The following is an 8,893-nucleotide window of genomic DNA, read 5'->3' as shown; positions in this document are numbered from 1 at the left end:
CAACATCTTACAGACATTAGACATACAACATATGTCTAATGGTTGTATCCAAAGGGGAGTTGAGAGAATAAGGGGCAGAACTTTTTTTAAAATAATGGTCATAAACTTCCCAAATCTGATGAAAACATGAATCTATATATCCAAGAATGCAACAAACCTTAAGTAAGATTAATACAAAGAGATCCACTCCTAGACACATCCTAGTCTAGTGTTCAAAGACAAAGAGAAAATCTGAAATTAGCAAGAGAGAAATGACTCCACATATAGAGAGCATTAATTAACACATTAATGTTGGCTGAATCTCATCCAAAACAAGGGAGAAGACAGTGAGTTGACATATTCAGTGTGCTGAATGAAGAATTCTATATCCAGCAAAACTGTCCTTCAAAAATGAAACCAAAATAAAGACAATACTAGGTAAAAACAGGAAGCATTTCTATGCTCCCTTATAAGATAGACTAAAGGAAATAATTTAGGCTGAAAGGAAATGATACCAGAAAATGACCCAAATCCATAGCTAAAATGAGGAGCACCAGAATTTTGTATACGTGGGTTAATATGAAAGACTGTATTTTTCCTTCTTTTCTTCAGTTCAGTTCAGTCGCTCAGTCGTGTCCACCTCTTTGCGACCCCATGAATCGCAGCACGCCAAGCCTCCCTGTCCACCACCAACTCCCGGAGTTCACTCAGATTTACGTCCATCGAGTCAGTGATGCCATCCAGCCATCTCATCCTCTGTCGTCCCCTTCTCCTCCTGCCCCCAATCTCTCCCAGCATCAAAGTCTTTTCCAATGAGTCAACTCTTTGCATGAGGCGGCCAAAGTACTGGAGCTTCAGCTTTAGCATCATTCCTTCCAAAGAAATCCCAGGACTGATCTCCTTCAGAATGGACTGGTTGGATCTCCAACCATAAGATTATAACACTGTATTACCATGTGCTATATATGATAAAAACTTTGTGAGAAAATTGTGACTGGTATAAAAAATAAGAACTAGTATTTCTAGGAAGGGACAGTAAACTGTTCAACACAGTGTACAACAATTATAGTTTCACAACTGCTAAAGCCCTCATGCCCTAGAGCCTGTGCTCCTCAACAAGAATTATTGTTGTTCACTCAGTCATGTCCGACTTTTGCTACCCCATGGACTGCAGCACGCCAGGTTTCCCTGTCCTTCACCATCTTCTGGAGTTGAAACCACCATAATGAGAAGCCAGCACACTGCAACTAGAGAAAGCTTGTACACAGCAATGAAGACTCAGCCAAAAATAAATAAATATTTAATTTAAAAAAATAGGGGCAGCTAAGAAACTACCCTAGTCAAGATTAAAGGACTAGAGAAGCTTATCAAGATTAGGAAATGACTACCTGAGATTGTTGCTGTTCACTTGCTCAGTCTTGTCCTACTCTGTCACCCCATGGACTGCAGCACACCAGGCTCCCCTGTTCCTCACCATCTCCAGGAACTTGCTCAAACTCCTGTCCATTGATTTGGTGATGCCATCCAACCATCTCATCCTCTGTCATCCCCTTCTCCTCCTGCCTTCCATCTTTCCCAGCATCAGGGTCTTTTCCAATGAGTTGGCTCTTCATATCAGGTGGCTGACGTACTGGAGCTTCAACTTCAGCATCAGTCCTTCCAATGAATATTCAGGGTTGATTTCCTTTAGGATTGACTGGTTTGATCTCCTTGCAGTCCAAGGGACTCTCTTAGAGGGACCAGAGAAGCTTATCAAGATAAGGAAATGGCCACCTGAGATTAATAAGGCTACCAGGCTCCTCCATCCATAGGACTGTAGATTGAGACTGTAAACCCTGCTCACACCCTAATCTTGTCACAGACCCCACCTCTGAACCACTGTTATAAAACCCTTCATCACACCCTCTGGGGTTGAGACAGCAGAAGAAAGCAATGAAGTTATCCTTTTCTACTTCATCTAAAACTCTGTCTCTGGGATTTGATTCAGGACCAGTGATAGAGAGACCAAGATTTCGGTAACAAAACCATCTGACACTAGCAAGTAGGTCTGGTTCAGTCTCCTGTGGGGTCACTGCTCCTTTCCCCCGGGTCCTGGTGTGCACAGGAGTTTGTGTGTGCCCTGCAAGAGTGGTGTCTCTGTTTCCCCCAGTCCTGTGGAAGTCCTGTAATCAAATCCCACGGACCTTCAAAGTCACATCCTCTGGGGATTCCTACTCCTCCTACCCTCTCACTGCAGCTTCTCCTTTGTTTTTGGAAGTGCGGTATCTCTTTTGGTGGGTTCCGGTGTCATCCTGTTGATGGTTGTTCCACAGTTGTGATTTCAGTGCTCCCATGAGAAGAGCTGGGTACATGTCCTTCTACTCTGCCATCTTGAACCAATCTCTCAATTTTTGAGCTACTACTGCTATAATCTGTGTCTGAGGATTAAAAGTCATTAACGGTGATGAAACCAGATAAAGTGTAAAACTTGCCATCTTCTACAGCTTACTATACATATTTCTTGAATATCATTTTAACACACAAATTGCTTATCTATAGGTTCAGAAAAGCAATTTATTTAAAAATCATACAAAAATTCTTTAAAAAATGTCACTTGGAGCATTAAAATAATTAACAATAGTAATGTATAATGATCTAATGCTATTATAACCACATACATATATACATGCATACATTAGGGAGAAGAAAAACTTACAATAGAATGCTGACCATTAAAGTGGAGTTAGAAGGCTACCATTTAGTAGACTACACCGTGAAAATTGATATGGGCAGGCATCATCCTCAAAAGCTAAAACTTGTTGGTAAAGGTTTGATGAGGAACAGAACATGCAGATAGTTTCAAAATACTTGTTAATGGAAAATGAAGAAATAGTAATGTCATGGTAGAGAAACTTAGACACCCCCTTAAACAGCTGAACAGGTGGTCAACATTACTGTCACTAGTAATGGTACAGATAGACATCATGCCCCTCCCCTGCCATAAGAGGGACACAATATCATTTCTATACTATCCTTGCCAAGAGTACATGATTCCAGTTTAATCATGAGGAAACATTAGATTCCAATTTGGGTCCATCTCACGAAACAGCTTTTAAAAATGTCAAGGTTATAAACTAGAGACTTTTAGAAACTGTTCCAGATTAAAGAGAACTAAAGAGACATTATATAATTTGATGTATGATACTGGGTAGGTCCCTGGACCAGAAAAAAATTTCCAGCTTATTGAGATATCATTGACAAATTAAATTTCAGCTATTTAAAGTGTGCAATGTGATGATTTCTGTGTACATTGTGAATGAGTTGCCCTCCCCATGAAGTTAACACATCTATCCCCTCATGTATTTACTCTCTTTTTTTTTGGTGAAAAAATTTTAGTTTTACTGTTTTGGCAGATTTCAATTATACAATATAATATCAGCTATAGTCATCATGTTATACATTAGATCCCCAGACCTTATTCATATTAAAAATGGCAGTTTGTGTACACTTTTACCAACCTCTCCTTATTATTCCCCACCCCACACCTCCCAGACCCTGGCAATCACTTTTCTACCGTTTCCATGAGATCGAACGCCTCCCAACCCCCAGATTCCTGATATAAGTAATACCATATAGTATTTCTCTTTCTCTGTCTGGCTTATTTCACTTAGCACGATGCATTCTAGTTATACCTATGTTGCTGCAAATGACAGGATTTCTTTATCCCATATGTAAGTAAATACCACATTTTCTTTTTTTTTTAAACTTTTTATTTTGATTTGGAGTATAGCTGATTAACAATGTTGTGATAGTTTCAGGTGAACAGCAAAAGGACTCAGCCATACACATACATGTATCCATTCTTCCCCAAACTCACCTCCTATCCAGGCTGCTATATAACTTTGTACAAAGTTTCATGTTCTATACAGTAGGTGTTTGTTGGTTATCCATTTTAAATGTAACAGTGTGTACATGTCCATCTGGAACTCCCTAACTATCCCTTCCCCCTAGCAATGATAAGTTTGTTCTCTAATATACCACATTTTCTTTATTCATTTATCCAACAAAATTGTTTACTACAAAGTACATTATGGGACAGTTGGTGAAATATAAATAAGATCTGGAGATTAAAATATCATGTCAGTGTTAACTTCCTGATTTTGATAATTATACTATGGTTAAGGAAGAGACTATCCTTATTCTTGTGACATAAACACTTAAGTATTTAGGGATCAAGAGGTATCATGCCTATATAGTTTACTTCAAATGGTTCATAAAAACAATGTGTTTATTATTGTTTTTCAATTGTTCCGTCACTAAGTCCTGTCCAACTATCCCACCCCATGGACTGCTGCATGCCAGACTTCCCTGTCCCTCACTATCTCCCGGAGTTTGCCCAAGTTCGTGTCCATTGAATCAGTGATGCCATCCAACCATCTCATCCTCTGTAACCCTCTTCTCCTTTTGCCTTCAGTCTTTCTCAGTGTCAGGGTCTCTTCCAGTCAGTCGGCTCTTTGCATCAGTGGCCAAGTTTCAGAATCAGTCCTTCCAGTGAATAGTCAGGGTTGATTTCCCTTAGGATTGACTGGTTTGATTTCCTTGCAGTCCAAGGGACTATCACATCTTCTCCAGCACCACAGTTCGAAAGCATCAGTTCTGCACTCAACCTTCCTTACAGTCCAACTCTCACATCTGTACATGACTACTGGAAAAACCATAGCTTTGATTATAGGGACTTTTTTGGCAAAGTGGTGTCTCTGCTTTTTAATACGCTGTCTAGGACACTTTCCTTTCAAAGAACAAGTGTCTTTTAATTTCATGGCTGCAGGCACCATCAAAAGTTATTTTGGAGCCCAAGAAAATAAAATCTGCCACTGCTTCCACTTTTTTCCCTTATATTTGCCATGAAGTGATGGGACCAGATACCATGATCTTAGTTTTTTTATTGTTGAGTTTCAAGCCAGCTATTTTTCACAAAGCCAGTTTAAAATGAAATGTCAAGGAAAAGTAATTGATGATGACAGCCTTGTATTATATTGTTTTACTTGAATTATCCAATGTGTTAGAACACAAATGGTGTGTGTGCATGTGTAAAAATGAATGTGAACTGAAGTGTAATGTAAGCGAAATTGAAAGAGCATCTTACATTTTCCCAGCCTAAAAGGGCATCTAAGTAAGATGTGGCTCTCAATGTCACCAGCTTCCTCTGTTTGTATCCTGTATTCATACTGATGCCATCAAGGAAGAATTCTTATCTTGTGAGTCCTTTTGGAAACTATAAAGGCTATGAACATTTTGAAAAGAGTAAACATTGTTTACCAAATAAAACTTTTGGGAAGAAAACTGTATTCTGCACAGATGGAGCCCCTGAGATGCTTGGTAGAGCATCTCATTTTACTACTTTCATAAGAAAGGAAACTCTTCACACCACTCATTGTCTTGCTACTTAGACAAGCACTGGCAAAAAAATTTTTCTAACAGCCCTCAAAAAGAGGTTTTGTCAATAGTCACAAATGCCATCAACTTTATCAGAGGCAGATCTTTTTGAGTCAAATGCATTGAAATTTTTTTTTGTAAAGATACGAGAGCAAAATATAAATTCCTTCTGTACCACATGTAAGTTTGCTGGTTTTCATAAAGATATGCCTTCAAGCACATTTTCAAACTAAGGGCAGAAGTTTTACTTGAACAGAAAGTTTAAAAACAAAGAAGGAAAAGAAAATCCACTCTTGGGACATTATGAGAGTTTTGCTTTTCATGTATGGCTTACCTGACATATACTTGTGATCATGTGAATGAGTTAAACCTTTCCATTCAATGTTATGAGGTCAATGTTATAATGCTTCCTAAAAAGTTGAAAAAACATGTTCAGTTAAGTGATTAATAAGGAACAAACTGGAAGCTATGCTTTTCTAAGACAGAGTTGTAATATAAAATTCTATCAAATTTCTTTGAGAAGAGAAATCTGCAAATTTCTGGAACACTTTAGAAGTCTTTCAAAAGTTATTTCTATCTATGACTTCTAAGTTGAACCACAGATATGCAGTCCATTTCTTTCTTAAATAAACTGAATCAAAGAGATTAAGATGCTAATCTAATCAAAGATGAATTCATTCATCTTAGAACAAAAAACTACAACTGAAGTTTTAAGCATACTGGAAGAATTCTAGAATTCCTTGAAAAAGCATTATTCTTGCCTTGATTCAAAAAATTGTTGAAAGTTTAATACCATTTGCAAAAATAAATCTTTTAAAAATATTTAATTTCATTTTTATTTATTTGGGTGTACCAGGTCTTAGCTGCAGCATGCAGATCTTTGGTCTTCATTGCATCATGCAGCAGTTTTAGTTGCAGGTTGTGAAGTCTTAGTTGCGGCTTGTGGGACCTAGTTCCCTGACCAGAAATGGAACTCAGGCCTCTTGCATTGGGAGCATGGAGTCTTGGCCAACTGGGCCACCAGGGAAGTCCTTTCCCATTTTTTTAAAAAATCTTTGGTCAGTTATCTCATTTCTTTCCCCACACTTGACCTGTTCTAGAACCCGCCTCAACATGCATGCAGAACTTTTTGCTAAGATGGATTCCACCACAGAAACCTGTAGGGGGTTTGTCCACACTTACTATGGGGTGGCGCCCCCCCTCCCTTTTTGACCCCTAAGGAGCCTTCCTGCACATGTGCAGACAGGGAAGTCTTCTTTGATCTCAGGAGTGGTCATTTTATCTCCTTATTTCAGCACAGCTCAGCTTCTGTCCTTGGAGTGTCTGGGGAAAGCAAAGCTTCAATTTTACTCCAGTTGAAAAACACCAGCTGTCCAACCCAGGGGCCCATCCATCTCCTACCTCAGTGCCATTCAGTGGAAAAAGAGCAGGCTTATGGGAGAACGTAAGATCAGACTTGAATTTATGGGTGTGAAGTTGTTGCAGGCCCATTCTGACTCCATGTTGGAGGTGTTTTTTAGACTTGCTTTTCATTGCTTTTGTTATTATAATAATTTGTAAGCCCTGCCTCAGAGAATCCTGCTCCTCTGCCTGACTGTTAAAGTGCCTTTGTTCAGAGCCCCGACCACCTGTAGATGGCAAGATGTAAGAAATTAACACATCCCCTGTCTGAGGGGGCTATTCTAGGAAATCTTTGCAAGATCAATGGCCTTTTTACTTTGTTTCCTCACCTGCCCCCATTGCTGATCTATTAAAAAAAAACCTGGCAAGATAGTTATTTTGAGATATAATTTGCCAGCTTCTCAATCAATCAGCTCTCCGAATGAAGTTGCATTCCTTGCCTCAAGCCCTGGTCTCCGGTCATTGGCTTGTGCCGGGGCGAGCAGAGCAAGCTTGGACTCCAGTAACAAGGTGACACCGAGGACGCTCAGCAAACTTCTGGCCCCACTGGTCTGAAGATCAGAAGAGGAGTTTGGCATGGGAAGCCATCTGTGTCCATACGGTAAGAGGCCATAGACAGCTCTCCTTCTTTCCTCCGGGCCTTACTTCAGTACCTGTAGAGGTTGCACTGTTTCTCTATGTTGGAGATAACGGCAGTGAACAAGGTTGGGTGTGTGTGCCTTCAAACCATTTTACCCTTTACCTCTCTAAACTTGTTCTTAATCTGTAAAATTAAGAGGATAACTGATTGAGAGAGGAGTTGATGTGATGCCACTTGGCCTTTTCTGTTTTCCACATTTGTTTCTCTTCCTCTAGAGCCAGAAGACGAGACCTGGTTACTCTCGCTTTTATAGCCCTTCCGCGTCGGGTCTTCCGCGCCGGGTCTTCCGCGCAGGCGCCCTGGACGGCCCCGGGGCAGAGTAGGGGTGGGGCGGGCCCGAAGCTGAGCAGGTCTTCCCCGGGGCCAGAGCCCGCGAGGGGTGGAGGGAAAGCGGCTGCCCTGACGTCATCAGGCTGCGCGGCCCGCAGGGCGGGACCCGAGCGCGACAAGGCGGCCCGCGGACCGGGGCGGGCTAGTGGGGAAGCGAAACTGAGGGAGGAGGCGGCGGCTCTGGCAGCGACTGGGCCAGGCCTGGTGGCGGCGGCATCGGCGGCCTGACCGCCCCCCCTCTCCGCTCCTTGGCAGGTCGCCCTCTTCCCTCAGCGTGAGTGCCGACGCGCGGCCCCGGGTGGGGGGGCGGCGAGCGGGCGGGCACGCGGGGCTCAGCATCCTCACGTCCGCCGCCGCCGCCTCGGCCCCCGCGCTGGCGGTCGTGACCCCTGCCGCCCCTTCTCTCTCCCCTCCTCCCTTATATCCCCTGTCTCTTCCCCCGCGCCCTGTCTCCAGTCCACCAGCCGCTGCTGACACACGTCTCTGCGCACATATTCTTCACACACTCACGTTGTCTACAAATGAGAAGGCTGGCCGGGAGGGACGCGAGCTCATCTCTTCCCTCTTGTGATAACGGGTGGCGGTGCGAAACCCAGGCCTGGGGAGATAGAGAGGGGATCTGAACCCCTTCCCTGGGAGAGCAGCGAGTCGAAGCCGGCCTTCTGCCTTCCTCTTAGGAATTCCCTGCCAGGGCACATTCTTTTGGATGTGTAGGTCACTTGAGCTGTGGTAGGTAGGTCGGTTGGCTGCGCGGCCTTCCCCTCTCGGGCCTCAGTTCCTTGCAGTGGCAAAGGAAAGAGGGTTGGATGAGGTGGTTTGGAAGGTCCAGATCTAGGATGTGTGGGGGCGGAGCAGCAGTACCTCCTGCCTTTCGCACACGATTTCCACTCCTTTTCCTGCATCCATCTCAACACAGTTCTTGAGTATCCTGTGCTTCCAGCCTCCCCCAGAGGTGCTAGGAATCAGAGGGCCCTTTTTGCTTAGGTTATGGGCCTTGGAGGTGGTGGTGGTTGCGGGGGCCGGGGGGTGGGATTTTTAAGACCGTACTTTAAAGTTAAATGTAGCTTAGCCTGGTTTTGCTTTCTGTTTGTTCAGCATCTCCTGTTCTTCCTTCTTCCTCAGGATAGC

General features: G+C 43.0%; 1 protein-coding gene across 1 annotated transcript in view; it reads left to right on the top strand.

Annotated features, from left to right (window-relative positions):
- Positions 1 to 7,883: 7,883 nt before the first annotated feature.
- The window catches only part of CMTR1 (cap methyltransferase 1), a 54,026-nt gene continuing 53,016 nt past the window's right edge, over positions 7,884 to 8,893 (top strand). The window contains exon 1 of the mRNA XM_040249779.1: positions 7,884 to 8,039. The gene's annotated coding sequence lies outside the window, so the exon portion shown is untranslated. The remainder of the gene's footprint in view (positions 8,040 to 8,893) is intronic.

The sequence above is a fragment of the Oryx dammah genome, unplaced genomic scaffold, assembly GCF_014754425.2.
Source record: "Oryx dammah isolate SB20612 unplaced genomic scaffold, SCBI_Odam_1.1 HiC_scaffold_11, whole genome shotgun sequence".
In the NCBI taxonomy this organism is placed as follows: Eukaryota; Metazoa; Chordata; class Mammalia; order Artiodactyla; family Bovidae; genus Oryx; species Oryx dammah.
This window is presented reverse-complemented; position numbering and strand designations above follow the sequence as displayed.